Genomic DNA, 16,615 nt, shown 5'->3' with positions numbered 1-16,615 from the left:
AACATTTTGGGTTTTCTCGGGTGTATGTAAATACCATATGAATGTGTTAATGTGTTCTGGTGTTGCTTAGAAATCCCCTCACGTATCGCTATCAGTCCATGCGCTCCTCACACTTTTCGGTGGCAACATATTTTGCAGGACTTTTCCCGATTTGTTGGGTAATTTGTTTCTTACTCTTCTTTGTTGTGGCTGTTGCTCTTACTTTTGGTTAAAAAGGAATCCACCTAAATAATCGATCCAACAAATTGTGGCTTAGAAAGTAAAAGCATAAGACGTATATAGTATTTACATTATAACTATTGTATTACCCGAACTTCTAGTCGCCAACGTCGCGTTGCCATATTTCTTTTTCACCACTTTAAAGTAGAGCTTAGCGGTCGATGGGTCACTCATATCACCAATTAGCAATAAATACAAAACACTGCGACAGAGAGAATTACATTTTTTCTCTCTCCTCATTTTGTCGTGAAAATTGGTTTGCTTCATTCTTTTTTCTCGTTTTTCGCGTTTATTTTGTTCATACGTTCAATAATGTGTGGTGTTGGTGGCATTATGTAACGATTTATCTGAGTTAATCTATAATGGATTTTTTACGCGTTTAGGGGACAAGTGTTAAAGCTTCTGTGGTGGATGTGACGCGCTATTCTGCTGATATCGCTCCTTTTTATTGGCTTCTTTTTAAGTATTTACCGCATTTTCGTGAAAAGTCATTGATTCTGTTTACGATAAATTAGTCTTAAAGCTTGTGTCTGCCAAGCTCTGTTGTAGGTAATCCCTGGCAGAAAACGGTGTAGCAGAGTTTTAACCATCGCAGCACTTTGAAGGAATTACTTAAACTCGTTTGGGAATAAAATTTTCGTTAGAGATAACATTATAGAACCAGAAATTCCCAAATTCCTTGGCCCTTCTTTTTTCGCTATCGTGAAGGTCCATGTTTTCATTATAAATAAAGTCCAATTTGAGCTTAATTTGGTTGGATCAAAATATAGTGGACTGCGTTAGAAAACCCTACTAAAAGATATGGTATCCTAGTTTTTTACGAATTAGTACAGCATACGAATTTTCGAATCAGATTGGAAAAGAAATTCATGAAGTTCTAAAAGCTTTCGTATTAGGAGTTATAATTTAAAGATATTTTTTAATTTCCTTATTGAAGGAAAAACCACTTATTTTACCAATAAAATCTTCAATTTGTCCAAAATATAATATTGTTTTTTAACATAACCAGCCTTTAGTTGAAATCTATCGAGCGTATTTTGTGAAAGATTAAAGCCCACCGTCAACAAACTGATTGGACCTTATCAGTGTGGCTTCAGACCTGGTAAATCAACAACCGACCAGATATTCACCATGTCCCAAATCTTGGAAAAGACCCGTGAAAGGAGAATCGACACACACCACCTCATCGTCAATTTCAAAGCTGCTTTCGACAGCACGAAAAGGAGCTGTCTCTATGCCTCGATGTCTGAATTTGGTATCCCCGCAAAACTAATACGGCTGTGTAAACTGACGCTGAGCAACACGAAGAGCTCCGTCAGAATCGGGAAGTACCTCTCCGAGCCGTTCGATACCAAACGAGGTTTCAGACAAGGCGTTTCCCTATCGTGCGACTTCTTCAACCTGCTTCTGGAGAAAGTAGTTCGAGCTGCAGAACTAAATAGAGAAGGTACAATCTTTTATAAGAGTGTACAGCTGCTGACGTATGCCGACGATACTGATATCATCGGCCTCAACACCCGCGCCGTTAGTTCTGCTTTCTCCAGGCTGGACAAGGAAGCACATAAAATGGGTCTGGCAGTGAACGAGGGCAAAACGAAATATCTCCTGTCATCAAACAAACAGTCGTCGCACTCGCGACTTGGCACTCACGTCACTGTTGACAGTCATAACTTTGAAGTCATAGATAATTTCGTCTATTTTGGAACCAGCGTAAACACCACCAACAATGTCAGCCTAGAAATCCAACGCAGGATTGCTCTTGCCAACAGGTGCTACTTCGGACTGAGTAGGTCGTGATAAGATGACACCAACAATAACTTTGATAGAAACCAATAATAATAGAAAATATAATTTTTAAGTGCTGCGGTGGCCATCACTCTGAAATTTAAAAAGTGATAATTTTAATATTTCAGTCTACCCAGAAATTTGCGAAATGTAACGGTAATTAATCTTAATTTTCTGAAGTTTTACTGCTTGTCTTAGCAACTAAATTTTTATGCTTCATTTGTCTTCAGCCTGTCAATACCTGCGCCGATCTCTCCTCTTTTGTGTTCTCCATTTCTTGCTTCTGCCAGCAGTTGCCTTCGAGATTGTTTGTTATACAAATACCTGTGGTTTTACCTGAAAAAAAAATCATGCACAAAACGTGATGTTTTACGGATTGAAAACTTTTTAATCCGCTAACATCGGACAAAAAGCAAAAACACACACAACAATAAACAACTTAACGTTGTATTTGAACACAAAATACTTACAAAATACCTATGAGGCAAAAGAAAAAGTGTGGTTAGGTATATTCACTGTACAAGTATGCTTACGTTCTTAGCTCTGGCTCTCGGCTCTGTGGCACAAATATGTGATGTAGCAAGAATTTTAGGAATCTCAAAATAAAATAAAATATAAAGAAAACTTACTCTCTCGTTCGCATACATTAACATTATTTTTGGGAACATTCTTTCCATATTTAAGTACATACATATGTACATACCTAAATGGCTTAGTGCGTGCAGGGTTGTTTAACAAGCATTGAAGGATAACCGATTCATGCAACTTTTGTGAGAGTTGTGTGTATTTTGATTTATTTTACTTTTATTTTAAATCAAAGGTCTATACTATTATGGGTAGTTAATGAAATCATATAACTGGAATTTCCAATAATTTTAAGTTTTGTAAAATACTCGGATGCCAAACTAAATGTGCTTCCGAGAATATAAATAATATTTACATTGTACTCGTAAAACTGGAATGTCCAATCTAAGACGGTGATATTTACAGTTTTGTAAATATTACCTCAGACAAATTCTCCATCGTGAAGTTAATCGAAATAGCTTCTAGAGAACTTTGGCTACATAAGCCTTCTTATGAAGTTCGTATCAGTTCAAGATTAGCGGCCATTAAATTTTTCGACATTACAGATTTGTCAATGAAAAAATATACCTGTATATATTGATGTTTTATCTCGACATAAAAGATTTCCCAAAACCTAGGAGGCTAAATATAGCCCACCTACGCTTTCTACAGAACAGATATTGTATTTTTGTCAGTTATATATGTAGTAAAGGTCAAATATCTTCTTTACGGTAGTTACTTGAAGCCATAGGAAATTACGATATTTTATTTAAATGTGCAATATGGACTATATTGAACAAGCTATATTGCTTATAAATAAATGAAGTTTCCGAAGACGAAATTTAATTATGACTGGGAATTTTGGAATAATACTAGATTTATCATTATCTCACTAAGAAGCCTGAAAACAAGCAAATGTAACTAATTATCCTTGCATTAAAGCTATAATGCCCTTCACATATGCAAAAAATTCCTTATAAAAACTTAATTCCAGTCGAGCAGTTTGTGTGTCAGCTATATGCTAAAGTCAACCGATCTGAACAATTTTTCCGGAGATTACTTCAGTTCTTTACGCAATAACTGATGTCAAATTTCAAATATCTCGTTAAATAAAAAGTTGGCAGCTATAGCTAAAGTGGTCCAAAATCGGCAGTTCCGGCAAATCAGCAGCGACTTGAAGAACAAAGGACAAAATTTTTGCAAAATTTTAGAACGATAGGTCATGACTCAATCAACACAGCTCAATCGTTTAGGAATATAAATTCTACTTCATAATTTTATGTGTACTTAGTTGTCTGCTAAGATCTTAATTTATTTAATTTTTATTGGGGTTTGTGACATTATATAGTATTTATGATTAAAAGTACAAATTCGAATTCTATAAAGAAAAATAACTAACTAACTCATTAAAAGGACTGGGTTTATTGTTTGATAGTGGAAAATTATAGGTCTTTAACTTGCTCGTCTTTTCTTTTCAAAAATTATTGAAGAGTGGACAAAAACGGTGAGGTTCTCAATCTGTTTATGGAACAACCCGACTTTCATTTGTTCGAAAATCTTATTCCGATAAAATTTTATGGACTTGAGTCTAGCTCCAAACAAAACCATCTTTCTCCTCGTTCGAATCCTTTGACATAAGGCTTCCAGGAAGCAATGTCTTTTGAAAATTAGATTTTGTAGAAAGTAGTTTTTTTAGTCCGACCACATACGGAACTTATCTTCTGATTTCTTTGTATAATATGTTATATTATGCAGGTGAGGCTAACTACAGGAGGTGCTAATTTTTGGATCTTATTAAATTTCAATTTTCTAGAGATGCCTATTTTATTATGTATTGAACAAGTATCAAGCTTTCTTCCAAACTAAAAAATTTCTCAAAGTGTTTCTCAACTCACCTGCATCCTTATAAATCTCCCGTTCAAGCCTTCTGCTAAACTTTTGTTGCATGTTTCAGTTTCAACTCCAGTAACTACACTGATGCTGCTTCGATAGCTGCTCCTTTAACTGCTTTGCACAAACGAGCTTCATTTACCAAGTAAACAAAATGTTTTCCAAAAGGAATTTAAGTGTAAAATTCAAGCCACACACTTACATCTATATAACTTTGCCTTTTGGCGTCCCAGCTTGGTCTGTCTGGATGGTGGAAGCAAACGTTTAAATTAACATAGTTAAATAAGTCCGTACTTATATTCATGTATGCTGCTCACATTCGGCTTGCGGCCGTAGTTGCAATTTTAACGAGTGTGAGCATGTAAACTTGTGTGGCCTGTAGGGGAGGTACATACATGAAGATGTATCAAATTGTGCTGCGTAGATTTTATAAATTCTTTATTCAATTGCCGTTGCGCTGCCAACGAGCACTGCCTTCTTTGGGTGCTTTTGCAGGTTAATCACTAGTTTGCACATACTAACTTACTTAAGAATTGAGATACTTTAAAGATAAATATTTATATCTAATAAAAAGAAGTTTTATTGAAGGTGTGTTTAAACTAAATTGTTTATATTAAGATAAGTTGAGAAATTTTATGAAAATTTTTTAATATAATTTTACAAATAGTAACCCTTAGGATATTAAAAAAGCTTAATCATAATCACTACCAGATGCAGAATCGTCATCTGCATTTGAGCTCACATCTGAGGTACATATGTGATATCGACTCTGCACTCAAACTATATGTACAGTACCATAAATATTTTTCAACGGCCTAACCAGTTTGGATGCCGGGTCAGAAAAATCCCTATATCTCCGAAAATATTTGAATTTTGAAAAATCCTCATGTACACATATTCTTGAATAGTTAAATTTTGAAAATACTATATAAAAAAAATTTCGATTTTTTTAAATTTCTAGACCAGAATACCCCCTCAAGAGACCAAAACCTCGATGCGACTGCAGTTTGCTCTCAGCACGCGCTGTAGGATCTCCAGCGCTACGCGAAATGAAAACAGACATTAAAAATACAGTGGTGCCTCGTGGCAAGAGATTTTGCGAAATATCAAAAAATGATACTGTAACCGACACGAAAAACGTTGGGTTACCATCCATCTCCATTAATCTCATAACTTTTAAGGTCGGCAAAGGTAAAATACCAACGATTAGGTTATACATGCTCTTGTTTAATGTATGACTTTGACTGCCATTTGTTTTATTCAGAGCAGATGATTCATATAATATTATATGTTATACATACCTTCAATAATAGAGCCTTTAGCTTGCTTCTACAAATTGCTAGGCATTCTAGAATCAGGTGTTCTAGAGTTTCCTGTTCCATGTCGCATAACCGGCAGTTTGGTCAAGAGACTATGGCCTTGTTGGACAAGTGCTTCCTGAGCCTATAGTGCCCTTTATAGACCTCGACAAGAAGTAGAATTTGTCTAGGGGGAGGTCGATCATATCTTTAAATCTTGCAAGGTTGTAACCTGTAGTAGGTTGGCGTGACGCATTCCTGCTGCCTGCTGCCAGTGCCGTTCTCTCCCCACACGCAATGCAAAGTTCTGCCCACATCATCCTATACGATGCCATAGAGCGGACTCGTTCGCGACCAGTTAATTGTCGGTTACCCCTTTATGCCCCTGTACCCAAATCAGGTGTGCACGGTTGTAAACTGATAGGCGGTTTAGTTTTCCTATACAATCCTCCGCAATTTGACCTTATACATGTACATCTAGATGTCTATGTATTTATGAATAAAATTTAAACAAATATATTTGCATAAGTTAACTTCCTTGCAGCATGTCTGTAACGTGCGCTTTCCTTGCTTTTGCGCAAATGACTGACGCAGCCACGTTGCCAATTTCCTGCCATTGCTGTTTGCTTACTGTGTGCTTCTGTCTCCCTTGCGGCTGTCGCTCGGCACACATGACACTTGCTTCTGTGAAATTGTCAACATGGCGTTGAACATAACAACAATAATAACTAACTAAATGATATGCATAATAACAGCAACAAAGAAAAGCATAAGAACAGCAAAGCTTCAGCCAACTCCCACCCAAATGTACATGTGCCACATGTCGGTTGACCAATTCAATAATTCACAATTATTTATTAAAATTCGTTTGTAATTTCTTCTGTTTTCGCTCGGTATATTTTTCTAACTCATTCTATCCAAGAGTACTAAGGAAAGATTTCGAATTCTTGCCCTTGCAATTTATTTTTCTCTTTGCATATGCGGTATGACATCAGCACTGAATGATCGTAGACCAGCAGCACTTGCAACTTATTTGCATACAATTCTTACTCAGTAGTGAACTCAGCAGCTTTTTCATTCTTCTTTTGCACAGAACGCCAATTTGGAGCATATGTTTGGGCTGGCAGTTACGCAGCGATGGCGACGTGTCTCGAGACTGCGCAACCTTTTTCTTCGTGAAATGTGTTTCTTTTTTTGCCTGATAATTTTAAAAATCGACACACTGTTAAAGCAATTTAATTTGCTCATTTTCGCACATTAATATTGCTTTAATTTTTTTGTATTTACCTTCATATGAGTACCTGATGTTGCTCATACGCAAAGGCAAATAGAAGTTGCCTTGCACAAGCACTAAACCAAACGTTTAATGGTTGGCGCTTGCATAAGTTCAAGCATATTAGGGTGGGCAAAAGAAACAAATGATTGTGTAGGGAAAGTGAAGAAGCTCTGGAACCGAGAGAATTTTTTTATACTTTCCTGGTAATTTCTAGCATCCATTCAGTATATATGTATAAATATATGTTTACAAGTTAATATACTTCTTTTATTATAATTACCTTCTGATTTCTCTCCCATCAATGGTAATACATAGCATATTATTCCAACAAACTATTCCAAATACAGAGTAAGATATCTTTTAGAAATTGTTTTAAAAAGTCATATCTGCTTATAAATTCATCTGCTGGCGATATGGACATTTGATTGGCCACACAACAGAACACAATTCTACAGCAAGGAACGGCAGGTGAAAAATCAATAAATATTCATTCGAAAGCTTCCAGCAGGACTGCAGGCATTGGATTGAGACACTATTAATACTTAATCTGAAGTGACAAAAGTACAGAAAATTTCTGAATGAATAAAACTTATATATTTTTCAATTAAATTTCCATTCACAATTCACTCATTAACTAAAATATATTTTATTAACACTCAAAATAGGTATACCTGAGCTTTCGTCGCAATAAAGCCCTCGAAATAAATAAATAATGTATCGAAAAAGAGAGCGATTTAATTCCGAATGGGAAGCAGGTCATCGCTGTCAACCGCACTTAACTGAATTCTGTGCTGTTTCAAACATATACATATATAGACTTATTATATGTACATATACACACACAATTATTTAAATATAGAATGACTTGGCGCATTTTTTCCAGGTGACATCGTTTTGCTCTGTAGGCTGCTGAAAAGATCCAAGAATATCCGAAGATTTCGAGCCAAATCGGTCCTATTGAGGGCTATTTCTGGCTCAATGGGTATGTAAACCCACACATCGCATCAATCAATGGATTAATTGAGAGAACACTTCGGTGAGCGTATAATTTCACGTTTTGGGCCAGACGATTGACGATTCAGTCCTTGAACCCTAACAATACGCGTGTCATTCGCCAGTTACCAGTCGAAATGCTCGAAGGAGTCATCAAAAATTGGACTCAACGGAAAGACCATCTGAGACATAGCCGTGAACAACATTTGAAAGAGATAATCTTCAAAACATAAATGCCAAAGAATATTCTTTCGAATGATAATAAACATCCCGTATTATATTTGAAGTTTCACTGTTTTTTCTTTAAAAACGGAGGGAAACTCGAAATAAATCACCCTTTAAATATATTTGAAAGTTTTATTCATTAACTTATGAGCACTTTAAGTTGAAGAAATCTTTGCTAACTGCAATGGCGGCCGCAGAAAGTCATATATGTACATACTTCTACCATATACGTACAATGTAACATAAGTATGTATGTATTTGTCCTTGCGATGGTAAGCCTGTCAATTCCAGCTACCTGGTTGTCATTAAAACTGTTGGCTGTGACTAGTGGCGCTTAGACATACATACATATATAACTCTACATGCCACACATATCTACTGTTTGCAGAGTTTTTGGAGCATAGCATTTTCTGCACAAACAATAGGCAGCACTTTTTTACGCTCGGCATTAGTTTCGTTTGAGTAAATGTGACTCAAACTTTATTTAAAATTGAAACAAATACACATTTTTGAAGCGTACCGCAATGCTTTAAGCGGTAAGCAACAGTCAATGAGGAGCAAGCCAGTGTAGTGAAGTGCGTTGCGCAGGCGCAGTCACAAACTTTTGCTCGTCAAACAGTCGTTGCGAGTAAATAACTTCAGTTTAGCTCAGAGCTTTCTCATAAGTGTCTAGTGTTTTACGAGTCTTGCTTATACTTCTGTGTGGAAACGATCTCACAGGTGCCTGTGTTGCCTCCTTGTTGGTGAATAGAACGCAAACATGACTAGGCAACCACAAACTTGCAATTTCACTGTGAACGCAGTCTAAGCTAACTACTTTAATAAAAAAAAAATATTTAATACAAATTTGTGGAACCTACTCTATTGCCACTGTAACTGAAATTTTTGTTGTCTTTTGCAGTCAAACGATCATTTCCCTCCGGTTCAAGCACTGCTACATTTGCTCTTTTGTTTTGTTACTAACATAATATTCACATGTGTGAACAAGCGCATACATTTTGACATGCGCACAAACCCACACATGCAGACTTATACTTATACAAGTACACGTTAGTTGGCTTGATATTACATTGTTGTTGCCGTGAAAACACTCGCCTCTTCAAACACTTTCTGTCGGCACTCCCCAAGCAACTCGACGCTGCTGGCCTTACCTCCGACGTCGCTTGCGGAAATGTTGCCAGGCTAGCAAACAGGTAATGAAATATTATTAACTCCCTGAGAATTGCATACATTTTGTGCTTCCTTTGAGTATAGTGGCGCTTTTGTGTTGCACCTGAACAGGCATTTAGGTTAACTAGTTTAAAGTGCATGCCACCGCAACGTGGGTTGAAAGAATATATGACTTTTTGAAGATTTAACATTAGTTAGTCGAAAAAGTCTTTTCGAATTCTTTATCTCCAGTGCTATCAGTCACATTGTATCACAACATATAATGTCAGAAAGGTAAAGTTTTAAATTCGCTATATTTTGAAATTTTTGTGAAAAAGGAAGAATGCCATGCAAGCCACCAATGAAATTTGTGAAGTTTACAGAGACGATGCTGTATCAGCTCGTGTAGTACAACAATGGTTCGCTCGCTTCCGTTCCGGAAATTTCGTTGTGAAAGATGCACCTCGCTCTGGTCGACCTATCGCTGAAAAAGTCGATGAAATTATGGAAAAGATAGACCAGGACCGTCACTTGAACAGCCTTGGCATCGATAAAGAACTTACCATTCATTATCAAATGGTTTTAAACCATTTAAAAAAGGTTAGCTACAAAATGAAGCTCGATATTTGGGCACCACATGAAATAAAAAATTTAATGAACCGAATTATTATAACATCTGCGATTCTTTGCGGACACGAAGTGAAATCGACCCATTTCTGAAGCGAGTGGTAACAGGAAACGAAAAATTGATCAAATACGAAAATAATATGTGAAAGAGATCGCGGTCCAAGTGTTGTGAAACTCAACAAATGGTCGTAAAGCCAGGATTGACGATTCGAAAGGTTATGCTGAGTGTTTCTTCTTCTTCTTTATTGGCGTAGACACCGCTTACGCGATTATAGCCGAGTTAACAACAGCGAGCCAGTCGTTTCTTTTTTTCGCTACGTGGTGCCAATTGAATATTCTAAGCGAAGTCAGGTCCTTCTCCACCTGGTCCTTCCAACGGAGTGGAGGTCGTCCTCTTCCTCTGCTTCCCCCCCGGGTACTGCGTCAAATACTCTTAGAGTTGGATTGTTTTCGTTCATTCGGACAACATGACCTAGCCAGCGTAGCCGCTGTCTTTTAATTCACTATGTCAATGTCGTCAGAACTTTGTTGTCATCGTCCAAGCTTCTGCACCATATAGCAGGACGGGAATTATGAGTGACTTATCGAGTTTGGTTTTTGTTCGTCGAGAGAGGACTTTACTTCTCAATTGCCTACTCAATCCGAAGTAGCACCTGTTTGTAAGAGTTATCCACTGTTGGATTTCCAGGCTGACATTGTTGGTGGTGTTTATGCTGGCTCCTAAATATACGAAACTATCTACAATTTCAAAGTTATGACTGTCAACAGTGACGTGAGAGCCAAGTTACGAGTGCGACGTCTGTTTGTTTGATGACAGGAGATATTTCGTTTCGTGAGATTTAAAAGAAATCAGTCACTATGAGCTGCTCCAGCTGCTGATTCTACATTTTACTGTCAACAGCTAATGAGATTGGAGAAGCAATCGAAAAAAAACTGCTAGAACTGATCAACAGAAAGAACTTCGTCTTCCATCAGGACAACGCTAGACCACACACATCTTTAATGACTCGGCAAAAACTGGGAGAGCTTGGCTGGGAAATTTTGATGCATCTACCATTTAGCCCTGACCTTGCACTATCGGACTACCAGTCAGTTTCGGTCAATGCAGAACTCCCTTAATGGAGTGAAGTCATATCATACGAAATATATCGTACAAAACATTGATTCAATATTACTGAAGATATCATAATTATTTGGCGAAATGAATCGATAGTTCCTGATTGTTTTTTTTTTGTGCGTTAGATTTATTGAAAGACAAACCCGGTGATTTTTTCGTTTTTTCTCCTAATATCAGTATATCAGTAAAAGTCACAGGTTAACAAAGCAATATTATTTCCACTTTAAAATAGTCTAAACAGTAAATATGTAACTCTACACTTCACATGACCTATGACCGGACTTGGTATATTTTTCTTCTGGGAAGAGTGGAAAGTAATTTTACACCAATGCATAAATTTGCGCCTCGGCGCATGAGCAACCAAAGAGTCCTACCAGTACTTATCTTTCTTTCTTACTCTAAAAGGAGTATTAAGACCTATCAAACGAAAGATATGTTTAATATCTGTGCTTCAGAAAAAACAATATTGACATTCAATATTCACATAATAAATTTGAAAAAATATTTTAGTGAAATACATAAATATTTACTAATTTATACTCCCATAATAAGTGAAGTCTGTAAAGTGTTCTTTGAAAAAAGTTTTATTATTTTTTATTTACGTGAACAACATAATATTCCTGAACCGTTTATTTTCAAGAACTATTTTTTATCTTATATAATTTTTTTCTTAAAGTTTTTTGGCACGCCTTCGTGTTTATACTCCTCGCATATATGAGCACAGGCATTCATCAACATGCGCAGCGTTATCATTTAGAATGCAATTGAGTGTGCCTCTTGTCTTTCACTCGAGAATTCGGTTAAGTAAAACTAAAAGCAAACTCCATTAAAATTAATTAAAACGAGCAGAAAATATAATAATATGTATGCCAAATTCGTAGGCACTCAACAAACTACAGCAGCAAGAGACTGCACTCTCATAATGGCAGACAGTTCGTCACACATTCGTCTGCCTTTCGCTAACATATTGCCTTAATTGGTTACAGTTTCGTCGACTTTTTGATTCTAGTTGGCTCGTATATTCTGTTTGGTATATGTATGTATGTACTCACTTACTCGAACACTCTTTCGTTTTGTGTTGATTCAATTCATCTGACTGGTTGAATTTTAAGTTGACAGTATGTGAGATTTCTTTTAAGGTACATTTAGTTAGTGGAAATTATAAAAGTGGAAGGAACAAACTTTTTGCATGCACTTTTTACGAGAGCATCGCACTGCAAGAGTTAAAAAAATACAAATAAATTAAGAGTAAAATTTCAAAAATTTGAATGACAAGTGGGTCACTTAGCAAATTAATATCTTTGCATTCGTATTCTACAATTTAGTAAATTTTTTAGTATAGTGAATGAAGTCTAACGCAATCCACTAAATTAATGGATTTCGAAATTTGTTTGAAATCTGAAGAATAAATTTAAATACATATAGTATAAAACTCAGGAGCTTCATTGAGGTATAATTTAATGAAGTTCGATCAACTATTGTAATACATTATATTGTAAATTTTGAATACATCTAAAAGATGCCACAATGCACACATATTACGGCATCTTTTAGATGTATTTTAAGACTTAGTATTAGTAAATATATGAAATGGAAACAGCTCTAAGAAGAGAGAAATGTTCAAAAAATGTACATGAGTGGTGGAAAACGAACAAATAGTGCCACATAGCAAAGCATATAAAAACAAATGAGCAAGTACAACGTACTATAAACTGTATGAGCTGTTAGACATACATACATATGCTTGTGTACAAAGCAAACAGTTGGCCGAAAATGGTACCTCCATTGAATCGATGATATCAGAAAATTTTTTGTTGTCACTTTGCTGTTTGTCTGTGTTTGAAATGGCGGCGCTGAGAGACACAGCGGCAGCCAACTGCTGTGTAGTCGTAGACGCCAAATAGCCGACCAATTGAACACTGCATTACTGTAGTTGGCTGCCAAAGTATCAAATCCGAACTTACCTTCTTTTTTAAAGAAAAAAACACAGCATCTTAAAATTTAATGAGGAGTGTTTTTTATCATTCGAAAGAACATGCTTTGGCATTTACTTTGTGAAGATTACCTCTTTCAAGAGGCTACGTCTCAGATGGTTTATCCGTTGAGATTTCTATGACTCGTTCGAGCATTTCGACTGGTAACTGTCTACTGACACCCGTTAGTGCGTCAAACATACATACATACATACAGTCGAATTATGAACAAATCATTCCTTCAATGGACTGACTTTTGAATATTTGTAAAGAGCTTAATGCAATTGTAATCTTACATATGAACTCACACACCGATATTTATATTTGTATATACATATGTATAGTATGTATATGGCTCCACGATCATGGTGACTCTTGTAGTTGTCCTTCTAAAGTGGTAAGAAAGAGGTCTTAGTTTGTACATCTTCTTCTTCTTAATTGGCGTAGACACCGCTTACGCGATTATAGCCGAGTTAACAACAGCGCGCCAGTAGTTTCTTCTTTTCCCTACGTGGCGCCAATTGGGTATTCCAAGCGAAGCCAGGTCCTTCTCCACTTGGTCCTTCCAACGGAGTGGAAGTCTTCCTCTTCCTCTGCTTCCCCCGGCGGGTATTGCGTCGAATACTTTTAGAGCTGGAGTGTTTTCATCTATCCGGACAACATGACCTAGCCAGCGTATATCTCGTACAGCTCATCGCTCCATCGAATGCGATATTCGCCGTGGCCAATGCGCAAAAGACCATAAATCTTTCGCAGGTTTTTCTCTCGAAAACTCGTAACGTCGACTCATCGGTTGCTGTCATCGCCCAAGCCTCTGCATCATATAGCAGGACGGGAATTATGAGCGACTTATAGAGTTTTGGCTTTTGTTCGTCGAGAGAGGACTTTACTTTTCAATTGCCTACCAGTCCGAAGTAGCACCTGTTGGCAAGAGCAATCCTGCGTTGGATTTCCTAGGCTGACATTGTTGGTGGTGTTTACGCTGGTTCCAAGATAGACGAAATTATCACAACTTCAAAGTTATGACTGTCAATAGTGGCGTGAGAGCCAAGTCGCGAATGCGACGACCGTTTGTTTGATGACAAGAGATAGTTTCGTTTGCCCTCGTTCACTACCAGACCCATTTTCTGTGCTTCCTCTTGTCCAGCCTGGAGAAAGCAGAACCAACGGCGTGGAGTGTTGAGGCTGATGATATCAATATCATCGGCATACGCCAGCAGCTGTACACTCTTATAGAAGATGGTACCTTCTCTATTTAGTTCTGCAGCTCGAACTATTTTCTCCAGAAGCAGGTTGAAATAGTCAATAGTTTGTACATAGCGCTTATGAAAAGGTCGCTACTGAAATTTTCGTGAGGTTAATCTTTCAGCACTTTGTTTGTAGTCTGGTATTCCTTCTAATGTCGCTTCAACGTATGTAAATCTCGTTCTTTTCTCACAAAAATATTGCATTTATTCTGGCCTATGGCTCACAAGTCAAAGTTGCTTGTTGCGATTCATTAGGAAGGAGATCAGATGCATATTCCGTGATATAAATTCATCAAAATTCTATTTTTTGTGAAAGATACTGAAGGTTGAAATTTAGAGGACGATAAAATTGTAAAATTATTTTCTTATAAAATACTTGAGATAAATCGATTAAATTTTGTGAAGTCAAGGAAGAATATTCGTGCTACATTATAATTAATTTTTCACGATCCATTTGTTTAAAAAATAATAGTTTCCATAATTTTTTGTTAAACAACTGAAATTTTTCATGTGTTCTTCACGCTAAAAAAAACTGAAAAATTTGTCACAGATCGCGGAAAATATTCACCTTTAATGCTTTCTTCCGGCCATATTCTATAAAGAAGCTGATGCATGCGTTTTAATAGCTTGGCCGGCAGTCCAGCGGCCCCCGCTGATTTGTTGTTCTTCAGACGTGTTATTCTGTCTGCTCCATCGTCATCGCTTGGGGAATCGGCTTCACAATCTCCTGGTGTTATGCAATTAACTAGGTTTAAAATAAATTTCTCAGCACTTTGCTGTGCAATACTAGTAGAACACGAGACATAAATATTTACTGTTTCAAAGTAAATTTCTCGTTTTCGAAATAATAATTATCATACCCTGTTTAGAATGCCTGTGGGATTAGTAATTGACGAACAAAAGTTTGAATTCATTCTATATTTTTAAAATCACTAAATGTAATTATATTTGCCAAAAGTTTTGATTTTGCATACTAACTAAAATTTGTAGAATAGTAATAAAATCAAATGATGGGATTTGTATAGAAATCAGCTTGTGTGGGACGTATTTGTATATATAAAGATAAAATTGCATGTGGTGGATTCATACCAACCCAGGGAGGTTCACAATTATCAAATTTGTCAACAGCAATAGCCCGATTTGAATGCTAAACTGAAAAAATCTATATTTTAAGAATTTGTGAGAAAACTTCTAAAAAATTTTGTAAAAAGTTTAAAAAAGTCATCAAATGTATGCAATTCATTCAAATGAGATTTTAAAAATTATTTTGAATAATTATTTCTCTTCATAGCATAGAGAAATGGCTGCACATGTATAGATACTGTAACAGCGTAATATTTTCCAACAGGGTAGCACCCTCGCAAAAACACACTCGTTCACATTTATACACGGTCAATAATTCAACCGATTTAGCCCCATAGCAAATCGAATTAACTACTAGTACATTTAAATACCGTTAGTGCTGATAGTAATATGCATTCATAATGTTGATGTCACGTGCTGATTAAGCGCATACAAAACCGTTGCATAATGCCGTAAATGATGCCACAGGCAAATGCCGGATGTAGATAGCTACATGCCTATGGAAATGTGTTTCACGCAACAATAAAATCATAATGTGTCGATAACTGTAACTGCATTTAGCTTTCGTTAATGATGGTTGTAACAAAAATGTGTGATATTCGTTGTGGCAATAGCTGTGGTACGTACATACAAGTATATACTACCTAGGCAAGTATATGTAACCGCGCTGGGTATTGTATACGATATCGGAAAATTTTCATTATGTGGGACAATATTAACAAACTGATTGGCAAATAGGCTGACAGTTAGGTAGACTGCCAACTCTATTCCACTAAATAAGGAGGGGTTATCCAACTATGTTGTCTTTTGCGGCCGCATAGTGGAGGCTAAATCAAAGTGGCTGAATTTGGCGCTGCTCTCCATTAATTTGCCAATTTGTGGAATTGTGTGCGAAAGTTTTTAACAATCGATAGGCTGGTGGATGTAAAATGTGTGTGAGAAATATCCATTTTTCGTTTTATGCCATTTGAGGCGAGTGCATTGGCGGCGCAATAAAAGTGGACCAATTACGTTCACTACATTTCGGTAACTTGTATTTCATATATGTATGCCTCAAAATGTGCGACGTACATGTGTCTCTTACCACTTTTTTGCCTTCTCATCTGCTTTTGCAGCTCTTTGACGCTATTTCAGCAATTAATTCGCGTTCGAGCTCATTTTTCCATGGT

Source organism: Bactrocera tryoni, chromosome 2 (assembly GCF_016617805.1).
Source record: "Bactrocera tryoni isolate S06 chromosome 2, CSIRO_BtryS06_freeze2, whole genome shotgun sequence".
Taxonomy (NCBI): Eukaryota; Metazoa; Arthropoda; class Insecta; order Diptera; family Tephritidae; genus Bactrocera; species Bactrocera tryoni.
The sequence above is the reverse complement of the archived record's forward strand: the minus strand, read 5'-3'. Positions refer to the sequence as shown.